Source organism: Protopterus annectens, chromosome 1.part0 (genome assembly GCF_019279795.1).
Source record: "Protopterus annectens isolate FY-2018-M chromosome 1.part0, PAN1.0, whole genome shotgun sequence".
NCBI lineage: Eukaryota > Metazoa > Chordata > Ceratodontiformes > Protopteridae > Protopterus > Protopterus annectens.
Genome location: NC_056725.1, coordinates 768,677,593 through 768,695,152, shown reverse-complemented (window position 1 = coordinate 768,695,152; position 17,560 = coordinate 768,677,593).

Here is a 17,560-nt window from a genome sequence, read left to right as displayed (position 1 = left end):
CGGGGTGTACCACAAGGCATTGTGGTGGTATGTCAGTAGTCACTGGCAATACCCACATCTGCTGTCACATACAACAGTCACTCAGGAACATTACCGACCCAGGTGATGTTGGCAACATGCTGGTGGATGGATTCAATGCTAACATTACACCATCTCACTCACTACAGGGCCACATTCCATGCAGGAACATTGCGGTGTCCCTGTGGTCACACCTACACAGTACTAACCTGCACTCTATATGTCCTGGGACACTGGCCCCATGTCACCTTCCAAAGTCCCATGCCGTGATTTCCACAAACCTCTGAACGACATGTCTCCCCACTAGGCCACCATATTCAGTAATAGCCTTGTATCAGACATTGTGGCCCCTGAATGGCACACAGCAACATTCATCACACTCCACACAGGTGGCACCACAATGCACGAGTGGGACTATAGTCCTACACACCTGACTGGACTGTTCTGCATGGCTATGGGGCACATCATCAAGGACGTCATTCACAGAGACATTGTTGGGCTCCGGTCCTTTGATGCCACCCGGGTTGGACTTGTTAGGGCCAGAGCATGGCCCCTACACCTGGTGGACTCCTTTCATACAGTTACCAGGGTAGCTGATGATGGTATGGGAGTCCACACATCCTACATTGTCCTCTCATTGCCTCACAGCACCGTTATCCATTCTGGTATTGACAACATACACATCCACCTGCACATCGTACCCTATGTCTCAGGATGTTATGCAATGTGGCTCATGGACAGGACACACAATGAGGGTAGCATACCATAGTACCTACTGCATTTCAGTTACATTTGGCATACCACAGTCCTCAGTCATAGGGCCCCTCATGTTCATTATATGCTTCCCTGAGGTACAGGCTAGCACAGAGGGACTTTCCCTGCCTAGCTTTACAAACCCCTGCATACAAAGCACCATGATTGATCCACCAGCTGATACTGACTCCATCCATATGGGTGTCACTGTGACAAATACCTGATATGAATATCATGGCCTCAAGCTGCATGACACAAGGTCCATGGGCATCACCTTTGCATTACACCATTCACCCACTATCACATAGGTGGAAGTCCCCTACATACATGTCACATTGTACATGTTTGTAGTACACACGTATGTCACACCCACTCCTGTGATTACTGTATTGCCACTGTGGCATGGATATCCTTCTACATGGCCACACTTATCTGTACTGGGTGTGTAGCTGCTACATAGGCACCCATTGTACCTCTGAACTCAAGAATTCTACACACATTCAAGGGTACACCACCCCATTTAGGGTGTACCTTACACAACAGCTACAGCTTTACATACCACAACATTAACACGCCATTACGTTTATTGAGCTCTGACAGCTAAGGTGTGCGGCTGAACTACAGACACCACGTCTGTACACATTTGCATACTACATACTCAGGGGTGACCTCTGCTGAACAGACAGGGCCCATGTCCACAACAATATTAATGGATATACTCCACATACGCGACATACACAGATGCCACTGTGAGCAACATGTTCATGGATATGTGCACACACGCAACAATGAGTGGGATGTGCTTGAGGGTTACATTCCCAAACCAGACACTCACCATGCTTTGGAACATGACTCCTATGTACATCACGCAGGGACACTCAGTAGCACTGTTCATGTGATACCTCCCTTGGTGTTTGGGACACACATGTACGCCAGGGATCAATGCAGTGGTTGTATTGTGCAGAGGTGCAGGTAACACATGGCTCTGATGATCACAGGACACTACCCTAGAGAGGTGCCACTGTTGTGAACACTGTGGTTGTGCTTACACATATACTTGCCAGACTGCATAGTACCCCACTATGAACCTGTGAAGCTATTACATGTCCTTTGTGCATGGTTACTTGGTAGCCCTTCCATTTAGATTAGCTATCATGCTATTACAATATCCCATGCCTACAAGCCATATGTATCCTGTTATTGTACATGCCAATAGACGATACCTGTCGTATGCATGATATGCCTGTTATGCTGTGTAGAATATCTGACATATCTACCTACAATACTATACATTACACATATTTTACATAGTATCCCATAATGCAAAGCATACTTGCACAGCGGGACCACCTTAGACATGTAATTGTCGTTATATACCCATACACATGCCTACTGTGACAGTATATCAACATATACTATCCTCGGCTATGGCACGTACTTGTTGGACATACCCTACCACTGACGGCAGGTTGTATGTAATTGTTTTGTTTAAAGCCCTCATGTAGCATCCCTTGTGGTGTCTGTGATGTGTACCTTGTGGCCCACAGCTGGATGCACAGTTTCTACAAGCTTAAGTATGCTCAGCAAGACATCACTACATAAATACCTTTTCCCACGTTATGCATTGTGGACACTTTTAATTAATGCAAAATGAGCTATACATACAGTAAATAATTAATACAAAATGTGCTATACATATACTTACATACCGAGTGTTCTACATACCTTGTTATCGTTACATACTTTCGTCTCTATCGCTCTCACACTGCTTACACGGGTATTTTGTATGAGCATACGGTTTGAATGTCTGGCAAGTCTTCCTTATATACATCGATACCTGTAACATGTGGTTTCCTGCCGCCTATTGGTGATTCTGAGTGACTAATTACTTGCATATCAGCTTTGCAGCTACTACATTCACCAATTACGTGGCAACAGTGGGGTATAATTGACTTCTCCACTTGGGCGTTGGCCATTTGCCCTACCTTCGGGGAGATGGCCTGTATTGCATTTTGTTATGTGTAATTGTAACTGCTATGCATAGAGACAAGTATACTTTGGATTCATGTCCCCCGTGGATTGTGTGTGACAGCTAGAGTATGTGGTTCAACATGTGGGTGTACCTGTCATCCCAACATCTGTTAACGGACTATTGCAAACAAAACCTGTAACATCGCCGTTTGTTCCATTATACAATGGCTGCAATTTTGCATGGCGCCTTTAATTGTGTCTCTCACAAGGTATGTCGATGGTTCTGCAGTTGTAATTGACTGACTGGATGTTTGTGCTGTTATTACAGTCTGTATTGCTATAGTTTCTAGTGTGGGAGATGTTGGTGGGTGTACGTACCATATATAGGTTTGTGGGGCTTGCATTTCTACATATTCCATATATATATGTGTGTGTGGGCTCCGTCCCTTAGTTAAAGAGCTATCAGTTAGTAGACTTATGTTACGGGATTGTACATTGGGCCATTGTTAATTGGTTTCTATATGGTATGCAGTTGAGGTTGATACTTCCATACCTCCGGAATTGCAGCGATATGTAAAGGGATATGTCTACATGACAGCTATCCCGTGTATTTCTGTCCCAGATATTTGCAGTCATTGTGGTTGTGTTGATAACAGAACCTCTTTGCCATGGGTTGACACCTTTTCATATGGCCATTGATGGACACTTCCGGGACACACAGCGGTGTTTACAGGCCAACACATAGCCACGTTCAGTACACAGGATAGCACATACTTTTATCCTAAATACATACCTATTGTTGTTGGACTTTGGCTACTTATCATATTGCATGTAACATTCACGTTTCTTACATACAGGCATAACTATTTAATGCAACTATTACATTATGTATGGGACATATTAATTTCCTACAATCTTGGACATTTGCCCTTTGTAATGTTTTATGTCAGGACACACCTGCCCAGGGAGGGGCTGTCCCTTCTAATGTGGGACAGGTGGTGACCATATGCCTAAGGCTAGCTATACCCACACCTACCGTAATCATCTACCTCCGAGTTGGCACTAGCAGACACATGATGCGAACACACACACACATTACAGTCACACGGCGATGCACATGGCACCCTCAACACACACATACACAGACTACGGCACTCACACACACAGTTAAACACAGTACCTATGTGGACCGCAACACCAGCAGAGGTACCGAATTATCCATTCATATCATCATACTATTACTCGCGGTTGTACTGTTCTCTTTCGGTCTTTCAGCCTGGTAGTTATGCATGTCGGTATGCTACACATTCCATAGTTGGCGGTATCATAAGTATTTGTACCTCCAAGGTATTATGCATGTTGTTGACCTATCTATATATATTTGCAGATATCGCTGAATCCGTATATATCAACATATATCACTCTATCGCCCTTTCTATCTGTATCATATATATGTATATATGTGTACATATATATATATATATATATATATATATATATATATATATATATATATATAGCTGACGGGGAAAGTGACAGGCAAGCTACAACTTTCATTGTGTACTTGTTGGTGTATACTTTTTCCTGGACTCCACACGTTTGTGTCTGTACCTGTCACATTACACACCTGCCATAGGTTAGGGTTGCCAGCTGTCCCACTCTGCGAGGGACAGTCCCTCTTTAGGCAGTTGTGTCCTGCAAAATATTTGTAAACATGGCAAATGTCCTGGGATTTTAGAACATACTTATTTCCTATAGTTTATGTAATAATCGCATAAAACAGTTATTCTGTATCTGAACCAACAAACAGAATAAGTAAGTCAACATTACAAGAATGAGCTTTTATCTAGGCAAAACAGTGCAGTTCTGCTTTCTGGACTGGCCAGGTGTATATGTCAGCCTGCAGACATCTGATGTATGTCCCACATTAGTACTTTGAAGAGGTGGCAACCCTACCATAGGTACATCTTGCCTAGAAATAGTGTTAGGTGATTCTATACATGATTGCGTGTTCTACACCTGGCAGTGGCTGTTTTACCCTTCAGAGCAGGCGCTATTAGTACAGGGGTACATAATGCTGGTTTCACCTGTTCTAGACATCATTCACTGTGATCTGTGCGATATTCAGAGTAGCTTATCCCTGTTATGCGCATATCCATATAGTCATATTTAAACGTCGCTTACCAGCAGTGGGCAATGCATATTCCCGGTAATGTGTGCTAAACATATGATCTGATGACCTGCATCCGACATGCATTACTCGTGTCTTCGGGATTACGTTACATCCCTTGCAGGACATGGGACCGGGAACATGCACGACGGTCACTGCATTTAACATATGGCCATCTGGGATTTGTACACGTGTTATGTCATTTTGTACGTGGAGTACACTACAGCTGTTACTCCATACTGCAGTCACATGGGTAACTCAGTTAGTTTACATATTGATGAGTCCAGTTAATGGTATGTCCATATGATGTATACTGTATGTGCTCCGGCAATGGGTATGTATATCACAGTGAGCCACACATGATACTGTGCTACACCTTCAAACGACTGTGGGTGGAGCATGCTGGGGTGACGAATACCTGTCATGGGTACACCCCATGCCTTGACACAACATCCATGATTTTATTATGTGGAGCCCCACATTAATGCAGCAGGGACTCCGTGCTGAGTGTCTGCAGAGCAGTGCTTAAACACATGTGCTCCCACGATTGCCTCTGCTCCTCTACGCGACAGTTGGTTACTCGATGTTGTGGCGACAGCGGACACTGTTTGCCCCATTTGGTGTATGGCCTCTGACAATCGGCCATGTACCCACCGATGTACCTGGGAACCTATACACACAGCACCAACATATGCTGATAGGCGCATGTACTGTTCAGGTGTTGGCATTCCGTGTTCCAATAGCTGTTGTGTGTACAATGTTTGTGGGCTGCCTATGTAGGATTCACACAGTGAGCCGCCTATACATTACAATTTACAGGTGGTCGTGCTTGTGTGCCATCCATTTTACTGTTTGCGCAGGTGGAGAATTGTGTCAATCCGTAGGGGCCTACACTGTCAGCGTATGTGCTATACGTTCCCTCTTTGCCAAGGCGTAGGCATATTGGGCATGCCTCCATCTGCCTACTGGGGCTGGCATAGTGTGTTCATGGTCTGAATCCCTCTGTGCCTGTGATGGCCTTGGCAAATGCGGTGGGCTATGAGGGCCTTCACCATTTTGTCCCTGCTGCAGCTGTTTCCGCAGGATCATATTATGTAGCATGGTACATACTATGACGATGTGGGCACACGTGCCTGAAGAGTACTGCAAGGCTCCACCAGATGTGTCCAAGCACCGGAACCGTGATTTCAGCATCCTAAACACACGCTCTATGATGATTTTGGTTTGTGCGTGTGCCTCATTATGGCGTTCTTGCATGGGTGTGTGTGCATTTCTGATGGGAGTCATCATCCATGGCTCCAGTGCATAGCCAGCATCCCCCACAAGGTGGCCATGTGGGATGTCCCCCCTGACAAATACCTGATACAGCTGTGAGGCATGCCAGATATGGGAGTCATGGTAGCTTCCAGGGCTGCCAGCACACACATCCATGATTATGCCCTGGGCATTGCACATGACCTGGCAGTTGATGGAGTGGAATCCCTTGCGGTTTATGTAGCGCCTACCATGCTCACCGGATGGTGACTTGATTTATATGTGCGTGCAGTCTATCACACCCAGTACCTCCGGGTAGTGTGCCACACGGTGGAAGTGACGCATATTGCTGGCCAACTCCTCCTGAGTTCGGGGAAAGTATATATGCTCATTGGCATGTGGTAACATGGCATCCAGGAACTGGTGTAGTACCCTGGATGCTGATGCCTGTGAGATCCACATTATATCTCCAGTTGGCCTTTGAAAGGTACCTGTGGCTAGTATTCGCATGCTTACACATACCTTCGTGTCCACAGGGATGGGTTCCCCTCTGTTATTTCTGGTTCTCAGGCGTGGCCGGCACAGCTCCACTATTTGCTGTAAGATGTCCCTGTCCACCCTGTAATGCTCTACTATCTCCAGATCATGTAGCCCCTGGTAGGTTACCCTGTGTCTGAACACTCTTCTCCTCCGGGGCCTATGGTGGTTGTCGGCATCATCCTCCACAACACCGTCAGTCTCTAACACATGCTGATGAATCACAGCTATGGCAGCTCCCAACATGTACATTTTAAAAGTTCCCCATGCGTTTACACCTATGGTGCAGTGTTTGGGAATTCACAGGTGTATGTAGGGTGCTTTCACACTTTATACTATTGTGCTGTGAACACCGATGATGTCATAGGGTGTGTATGTACGATCATAGCTACAGGATATCTTATGTATTTTACTACCAGAACTACTATTGTGGTGCCTTTGGTGTTGAATTACATTTGGCTGCCGTGGATTACCTCTTGACCTTCCCTTTACATTTCTGCACATTCCACCTACCATTTTCTGGCATGCATACGGCAGCCTGCTTTAATTTGTACTTTCCTAGACCTGGCGTATCTTGCGTAATGTGTGCTATTGCTGGTCTACTGTCAGTTTGCTTTGCTCTGCTATGACAGATCTCCTATCTTTGCAATCCAATGCCTCCCCTCCTTTCTTTGCATTCCAATGCCTCCCCTATCCTGTTTTGCAGGTTTCTGCAAGCAGACTTGACAGCTGCTGTCGATTGGCCACCGTGAGTTGATTGGTGTTGATTGCTCATTAGTATGCCAATTACCCTATTTCGGCATTTCCTTCTTTTCTTCCCCTGACCTTCCTGTTTGTGCTATTGTTTGCGCCGCGTGCATCTGCTTACTGGGTTTCGGGCATGTTTTCATCCCCGTACACATGCGCTTTTGGGCACCATGTGTGCTATCAACTAAACAATTCTATACCTTCCTCCCCACCCCTGTCCTGCAGCTTTGCTTAGCAACGGACAGGCCAGATTTGCATTGCTCTAATGTGCTTACTGCTATGGTGGCACACCCCTCTGCTGATGTCATGTATCTCCTCTGAGCCACACCTCGGTGTTATAGCGCTGCGCCGTATGGTTCAACCTTCATCCGGTGGGACATTTTCAATTCAGTATTATCTGCCTCATTTGCATGGCATTGACTACTAATTCATAGTTACCGCGCCGAACACTGTCACAGGCCCTTAGCAACCCTTGCACCTTGGTTGTGGTGTTCCATGCCTCCTATTGTGTATTATGGTGTACACCTGCTTTGTATTACATTGTGATTTTATGACATTTTTATATATTTTCTTTATGTTCCAGTTTGCGCGCACATGCCCTGCGGTTGTACTTTGCATTACTGTGGACATGACATTTAAGTTGTTTTTTAGGTGTTGTGCATCCTTTCTTATGCCAGTGGCTGTGTATTTAGCCATTGGCATATGTTAACTTTGTAATACATGAGTCTGGTCCACTTCCATAGCTCAGATGTTCTGTTTGGGAAAATGTAGACCGTGTTTTTTGGTTTACATTTCCGTGGCCTTACGCTACACCTGCACCACTTCATGAATCGCTATATGCCTTCATTTGCATGGTGTGACACTGCGCATGGGGTGATTAACATACCTATGCCGAGGGCTGAGCAGTTCTGGCATACTCTGGTAATGCACGTGGTATTGGATCATACCTGAATCGCTCGATGGCCATATTTGGCGTTATTCCACCTACGCTACACCTGCGCCTGGCGCAAGCTTCATGAATCCCGGGGTTAATGTCTACAAAGTCTCCTGATATCTAGGAGACACAATTTCTTTTAACTGTAGTTCCACATTTTAATGAGTAGAACTGCTACCCTGGAAAAAGAAGGTTTGCAGCTCTGCTGGACCCACTCTGAACTGGATTGAAGTTTAGTTCTTGGATTCAAAAAGACCACATTAATTCTTTGCCTTGCTATGTATTACAGTGTGAAATCTAAACAGGCTTTGATTAAGTCAAGACTGGGGGCTGATGGGAACTTCCAACCTACAGCTATAGCAGCTGCCCAGAGTTCCGATATGGCATAGATGCAACTATGCTTCCCAACCTTGAGTGGCTAAATGAAGCCAAAGAGAAGAGATTTCTAATTGCCTGCAAGCAAATTAGCAAACACTGGCTGCATTCACACTTTCTAATCTCTGTATTTACATTTACTTACTCTCAGCTTAATAAAAATTGTTTTTACTGAGAAATTCACAGTTCCAAACAGCTGGGTTCTTTATTCATGCCTCTTTCAGCACTGGTATGAATTGTAACATGTTGTCATTTCACTCAATTACAGTTTTTTATTACAGGCATAAATGATTCTGCATTGAGCACTTTTTTATTTCTTTTCATTTACTAAATGCTCGGCATATTTTGGCTATGTACCACACTTCAACTAATTTTTTTATTATCAGCATAAAAGGCTGTAATTATCAGTAGTTGAAATATAAGGCTGGAGTATCAACATGTCTGCAAAAATCAGCACTGATGAATGCATTGCCACATTGATAAGACATGAGAGATGCGCATGGAAAAAACTGGGGTCAGGAAATGAGTAAGCCATTGAGGTTTTAGAAACAACAGTATTAATAAACAACTTCGCATTCTGTACTAACCACAGATGATGGCTGGTGGTACATTTAACTAGTATAAAGCCTCCATTATCAGGGATTTGCTTTATTTTGCTTACATGAACTAGATTACTCTGAAGAGTTAATTACTGTCAAGGGAAATGGTCACAAGTCCAAGCTACAGAAGTTTATCATACAAGTCGTTTACATGATTAAAGTAATTCTGACAGCTATTATGTATTTTATATAGGTTCATACTTAGGTACTAGGCTATCTGCCTGAGGGCATTTATAAGCCTTGCCAGAATGTGTCGGCTTTTGCCACCCCATTGATTAATTAACTGATCCTCTGTCAAGCAGAGCCAATGGTCTCACAAGTGAGGCAGATTACAGGGGTAGATCCATTTGAGTGCAAGTTTTAGGCACATTAATGGCAGCAGCTAAGCAAAGAGGTAAAAAGATAAAGCAATGGCCAAGGAAAGTTTTGTTAAGTCACTTCATGGAAAATACTAGGAGTATAATTTATTACACGTCAGCACTGGGTAGAAACTGGTTGATTATAATGATACAGGAAAAGCAAAATCATGGATCTGCAGCATAATATTGGATGATAAATCTCAACAGTGTAATTGCCAGAAATGTAATTTCCACAGAAATAGTTAAAGAAATGTGAGGTTCCCCTATATGGTGCACACTAACTTCAGTATAAAATATCTAACATTGGTTTGGGCCATTATAAATGAACTGCAGAAGAGGTTGGACCTCAGCTAGAAATAACTCTAGTGTGACATTCAGTGCAGATAAAAGTCAAAATGTAGGAAACACAAATACAAGGACAAACAAGCATATTAGTTTCTAGATGAGCTACGGTTAATGATGCTGGCATCCCAATTTGTTTACATGTTTAAATATCAAGAAAAGCCAATAAATGTTCTACATGGGTTTGAGTGTCTCAGTGCTCCAAAATTAGTGTCCACAGAGAAAATGCCAGAATGAAGGAAACATCAAAAGAGGAAGCTGTGAGAAGAGATACCTGAAAAGGATGACAATAGGAGGAAGGATACAGAAAGGAATAATTGCTCACAGACGAAGAACAAGACAGACATAGACATTAATCTCAGTAGAACGTAAACAAGAAAAAAACATAATTAGCATCCACTGAGAACCATCTGTCAATGGTAACTGCAAAATAATCCCTGGTTGAGGAGTAGAATTTTCTGAGATGTGAGTGAAGCTTTTTAGTATATTATGATAAATAATTAAAATATGGGAAAGCTATGCTCACAAAACCTTAGAAGGCAGGATCAAAAATCATGTGAGGATTTTATCTATCCAGGTAAATATGGTGGTGAAAAGCAAGTTGCTGGGGGGGGTGTAAAGAAAAAGTTGTATTTAATGATCCAGAAAATCATAACATTATAAATCTTGCATGAGAAGTATGAGCTATAGAAGATGACAGCTCAGTGCCATGCATATTTAAATGGTGTTGTGTTACAGCACAAATGAAAGCTTGAGAAAATCACAGATATGTTCTTACCGCCTAAGTAGATCCATCAGAGAGCTCTCCTTGATGAGTTCTGTGGTTAAGTACATCCCCAGGGATTCTTTAAAGGACCTAGCAAGAGCTGCACAGTTCAAGCTAAAAAGGCCTTATTCCCACAATATGTCAGCTTGTGATTCAGAGACAGGTTTGTCGTGATGATATAAAACCTAATTATTGGGTAAATTTGAGTGTGTCTGTATTGCATTTACTACCATTCATTGCTGATCTACACGTTGTTGTAGCAAACTGCTGCTGGTATAGACAGTGGCATCCTCCCCAGTCACTTTCCCACATACACAGGTGCACTAAACATGAACACAAACACACACACACACACACACACACACACACACACACACACACGCACACGCACACACACACACACACGCACACACACACACACACACACACACACACACACACACACACACACACACACACACACACACCCTGCAGTTCTTGTACCTGACCCATGGCATTTCTGCCTTCCCTAGGTTCCCCCCACACCTGTAACAGTTGAAGTGCCATTACAGCACCTATCTAGTATGCTGTGGTGGCTACTGTGTCGCCCACCCAGATCCCAGTGAATGTGTAAGTGCCATTACAGCACTTACTATTAAGAGCAATCTTTGGTGGCTAGTGTGTGTCCTCACACCCAATCCCCATACTGCAGTTGATTCCATTAAAACTCTTACTATTAAGAGTAATCCCTGGTGGTCTAGTTTGTCCCCCCCTTCCCATCCCCAATCCCCATAACATGGTCATAACAAGTATTTGAACATGACATTTTGTCCAAGTTCAATAACATGATGTGGTAGAAATGGCTCTGCTGATCTATATGGCTGAGCAATTCCTTGAATCAGCATGCAGATGCTTTCCTGGAAGCAGTTCTAGGGGGGACATAGCACATGGCTAATTAGCATATCTCTATCTCCCAGAATGCCTCATTAGTAGTCAGCATGGCCATAGGGTCAGCCCTACATGGTGCTAGTAATCAAGACAAATTCTGCCTTTGATTTGACAGTGAAGAAACGTAGGAACCAGCCACTAGAAGAGTCTAATAAATGTTGAATTTTTTTATTTTATATTATATATATTATATATTTTATATTTTAGAAAATGCTAAATAAAAAATTCAACATCTATTGCTCTCATCTAATAGCTGGTTCCTGTGTTTCTTCACTGTTGAATCAAAGGAAGAATTTGTCTTTATTACTAGTTGTTACTCTGCCTTGCTGCCTACAGACTTGCTCTATCCAGGACTGCTTGTAAGCTTCTGAGTGGTGCCAGAGTCTTCTCTTCAATTTTTTCCTTAGATCTACTAGTTCTCTCCTCTCCTGCACTTATACTAGCTTATTAGTCTCGCACTTTACCAGAGTTCTTGTAGCAATTATTGTAGCATACAAAAGTGCTACCAACACGAACATTTCTACAAGGAAACAGATCAAGTACTTATTATCAATGCCCACCCCTCCAGGCATGTCCAAAGGTCAGTTCCCTGTGCTTTCTCCTATTAACCTGGTGAACTTGGTCATCCTGAGGCAATGTAGCAACTGCCTCATGTACACCAACAATCCTCTCCTATTACCTTCCAACATTCAGACTTGCGAGAGATGCACTTATATATCCAAATTGGAAGCCACGCACTCTCCAGCCAAGACCGGAATATCTGGTCAAGAGGAGAAGGTCAACACTTGCACCACACCACATGGAACACATCGCCCTCCAGAGCACACACCAGCACTGCCTTCACATAAAAACACAAACCACACACCCACCTTTGCAGAGGCTCTCAATAAAAATCTACCGAAGCAGTAGAGACCTCCAAGGCAGAAACGCACTCGACCACCTCAACAAAACACTAATCACGAGACACAACAGTGTGCCACTCAACCAAAGCCCCTAAGGCAAAACAGCATGCCCAACTCACTAGTCATAGGTGACTCATTAGTGAGGCAGACTGATGTCCCAATCACTAGTTTGAATAAGGAGGAAGTAACAGTCAGATGCCTGTCAGGTGCCAAGATCCACCACATAACGCATGCACTCAGGTCCCTCAACAACAGGTACAAATGTGACTCTGTCATTGTATATGTGGGTGTGAATGACCTGAGATGTGCCTCCCTGGACTACATGAAAAGAGACATGGAGGAGCTCTCGGATTATGTAGCTTAAGCGGGTATGACCCTAGCCCTGAGCAGCATCCTACCATCATCCAGAATTATACCACAGTACAAGGAGAAAATGATTGATTTCAACAATTGTCTAAGTGTCATTCTTAGGGGATCCAGTATCTGTCTACCTGGGATGACATGATTGACAGACCTTGATGCTTTGCCAGCGATGGTCTGCATCTGTCACCCCTGGGCTTTGGATACTGGCCAAGACTCTTGCCACCCCTATAGTGCCTTTTTAGGTGGTGTTCCAAAGACCAAATTACCACCATAGCAGCTACAAACAAATGCAATCTGAGGGTCATGCTGCTCAATGCTAGAAGTCTAAATCTCAAAATGCACTCACTCGAAGCACTCCTTAAAATGGAGAACATCGGCATTTGTGCTGTAACAGAGACCTGGTTCAAGGCAGCAGAAAGTACCCCTGCACTACCAGGCTGTAACTCATTCCACACCTTTCAGCCCCAGAACTTGGACCAAAGCTCCAAAGGTGGTGGTGTTTCCATATTAATAAAGGATGTGCACACCTCCAGACTGGTAGCCCAACATAACGCATCAGAGATTCTTCAGGTGCAGCTAACACTGGGTAAGACAGCAATTTAGGTCATAGCCTGCTATAGGTCCCCAACCATGTCCCAAGACACTTGCACTCCATGTTCCTAAGCACCCTGGTGAATATTAGGGTCCAACCTAACACTCTCTTACTAGGCGACTTCAACTACCTCTCCATTAAATGAGTAAACTACTCATGTACCAATACATTTTCTCAACATTTCCATTAATTCCAATGCCCTGGACTAGCTCTTTCTTACCCCCACTAGACGTAGCAACATCCTTGACCTGGTCATTACTAACATGGGTGACCGTTGCTCTACACCAATAGTTAGCTCCTCTCTGGTTAGATCCGACCATAAACTAATCACTTTGGAAATCCACAGTCCTCCCAACCCCGCAAAGGGAACCACCATGAAAAACTTCTCCAAAGCTAACTTTGGGCTCCTAAAACAGAGGTGGCTAACTTCACAGCACCCATGCAAATGGAGAAGAGTTGCGTGACCGCAGAATCATACACCAATGCACTGTATGAACATGTACACAAATGCACGGATCTCACCATACCCAATAGAACCAAGATGCTCTCCTCCAAAAAAAGGAAGCAAATCTGGTGGTCCCCTGCCATAAACAAACTTTACAACAGAAGGAGGAAACTGATGCAGAATAAGGTGAAGTCCCAAGACTGGAAAGACTCCCTTATCAGCCTCAACAAAAAGTTGAGATCCCTCATCAAATCCTCTAAAGCTAGCTATGAAAACAGAATTGCAGCAGATAGTAAAGACAGCCACAAGGCCTTCTATAGTTATATAAAGAATCTCCACGGCAATACCCAGATTTGCTCTGAGCTACTGCACAATGGCACCTCCTATACTGAGCCAACAGATATTGCCAGTATACCGGCCAACAGATTCAGTGCCAACTTTCCCCCTCTCTCCCCCCAAAGGACCAATCACAATACCAGTAGATTGCCAGGCACCCAGTATTACTGCTGCACAGGTTAAAACAGCACTGTCTAAGGCCAAGAATACAGCATCTATGGGACCTGACAATATCCCTGGTTGTCTTCTACATGAACTACAGAGTGAAATGGCATCTCACCTGTGTGCCCTGTTCAATCACAGCCTCACCTCAGGCTTTGTCCCCAGTGTATGGTGCACTGCTACATTCATCCCTCTCCAGAAAGGAGGAGTGACTACAGACCCTGGGAACTATCACCCCATTAGCCTGATGAGTCTGATATGCAAAGGTATGGAACGCATCATCACAGACCTAATAAACAAGGATATAGGGAATCTCCAAACTCTGGATCCCACACAGTTTGGTTTTGTGAAGGGTAGATCATGCCTGCCAACTTGGTCAACTTCTTTGAGTCAGTCATCAGAGATGTGGATGAAGGCAATGTGGTTCATACAGCCTACATCTATCTGGCCAAGGCTTTTGATACCATTCCCCACTCAGGAATCATAGAAAATCTCACTAAGCTTGGCATCAACCCCTATGTCTGTAGGTAGGTTGCAAACTGGCTCACAGATAGAACACCATAGCATGAATGTAGCTGACCCCAAGTCAGTCTGCCAACTAGTCATGAGTGGAGTCCCACAGGGTCTAGTCCTGGGTCCTCTCCTGTTTGGTATCTACTTCTTTAAAGTCTAGGCCAACATGAAAGGACTCTGGCTGACAAAGTTTGCAGACGATTGCAAGTTGGGAGCTATTGTTAACTCCCCAAGTGATGTTGACATCCTACAAAATGGCCTCACTGAGATCAATGACTGGTGTCAGAACCATGGCCTTAAGCTCAATGCCAAAAAATGTGTCATCATCCCCTTTGGGAAAAATCCGGTTCCCATGAATTACCACATGGTGGTGTTCCACTGAACACAGAAGGCGTTATAAGAGATCTGGGAACACAGGTTGACAGCAACCTCTCTTTTAATCACCACTTTGCCACTGTGGTCAGAAAGTCCTTCTATGTGGCACATCTCATTACTAAGGGTTTTGCATCCATGAAGAAAGAGGTCATTGTCTCTATCTACTCTTCCCTCATTAGGCCAATCATTGAGTACAATGCTTCATTTGGCAAGTACCTCAGTAGACACCTGCAACAACTGAAGAGGCCACAAAAATACCTCACAAGGAGGATCCTAGGCCTTAAACACTTGTCCTATATGGACAGACTCAAAAAACTCCAACTATTCTCTGTCTCATATCACCTACTTAGAGGCAATCTCTGCTTGACTTACAAAGCCACATCTGACCCATCTCTGTTAGAATTATACATCTAACGAAATACAAATCCCTCCACACCACACACCTCCAGAGGCCTCAACCTCATTACCACAATTAACAGAACATGCTGGAGGGACAGGTTCATAACCCAGAGACTGGCCATGCTATGGAACAGACTTCTCATACATATCAAGCAGAGCACCTCGCTGACCTTCTTCAAGAGAAATCTTGATGAGTAGATGAGAAACAGAAAATTCACCCCGGAGATAACTCCAGTGGTTCTACTCGACAGAGGCACTGGGAACTAAGGTTGGGTGGCACTATGCCAGGGTAATCCTATGGCTAGGCTTGTAAAGGCCCCAGGGCCATTAGTTTAGTACACACCTATGAACCTATGGTGCTGCATATCTTTGTTCTATAGCACCATGCAGCACCATGTTAGGACAGTTACTGCATCTGGAAAAGGTTCCATTTGATCAACAGATGGATGAGCAATAGAATGCTCCCCCCAAGGAGGGAGCCAGAAAAATCCCACCACTGGACCTTTTATCCTAGGGACAACAGTTATGGGCTTAGGTGCCCTCTAGATTGACAGGTCATGTTTGAAATGGAATTACCTCCAGAAGACCTAAACCCAGACTTAACAGTCTAGCTTTGATCCATGTGTTTATGCTCTGACCTATGCCTAAGGCTGCCTGCAGGCAGTAACATCCCAGTTGTCCCCATACAAGGATTTCTCAGCTACTGCCATATCTTTGGTCATAAGTTAGACCATCAGCTTTTCTCTCCAGCACTAATGAGAGTCAGGGTAGAACTTCTGGCACTCGAGCCAGTGCTTGACATCATGCTCCTCACCCTGACATAAAGGAAATGTCAGAGCAAGTCTCAGATATTAACTGATAGCTACACAAACACATCAGAGGTTGGGAAGATAATTAAAGGGGAATTTAAACACTGAACTGAGATAATCCACAAAGGGAGTGGGGATATGAAGCTCTTGGAGAAGAAGTGAGGAGAATTCAAATTAACATAAGCTCTCTGGATTGCATTACAAGAACATCAAAGTTAGTGCAGCATATCCACCTGGAAGTTCTTTTCTTTTTTTCATAAAATGAGTAAACAAATCACCAAAAGGAAGTCCATATGCACTGATACCTAATAAAAAGCAGCTCTTGACAAAAATAAAACAAAAATGTGAACCCCCAAGTGTACAGCACTGCAGCATCTCTGCCCCATATCAAAATCAACACTGTTTCAGGGGTAAACAATACAGTTAGGAGTTACCCACAGTGTAAGAGACTTGTGCAATGCCACCACTGAGGAGCCCCATTGATGTTTTCAACAAAATGTCACAATATGATTAGCCTGCTTCATGACGACTACCAGCAAATGCTGCTGCTGAAGGTGCCATGGAATTAACTCCAAAGCAGCTATGACCATCTAAGGTGATTCTTTGGGGTATTATGCAAAGAAGCAAATGGGGATGATCATATTCCTATCTTTATTTATTGTATTTATTTATTTATTTTTTGAATTGCTAACCAAGTAGATGAGCTGGTTCTGGAACCCATTTTTGCCATGATCTGGGCCATAGTTGTTACATGCAAGTGGTCCAAATAAATTAACATAGGCTTATTACAATGTAATCTTCAAGTCAAATTACAAAGTGCTAACTCGTGAAATAGCTTGACAGTGGCATACTCAAGTTAAATAATTCAAAACATTCTTACAGAGAAATTTGAAGAAAAATCTTCCAACAAAA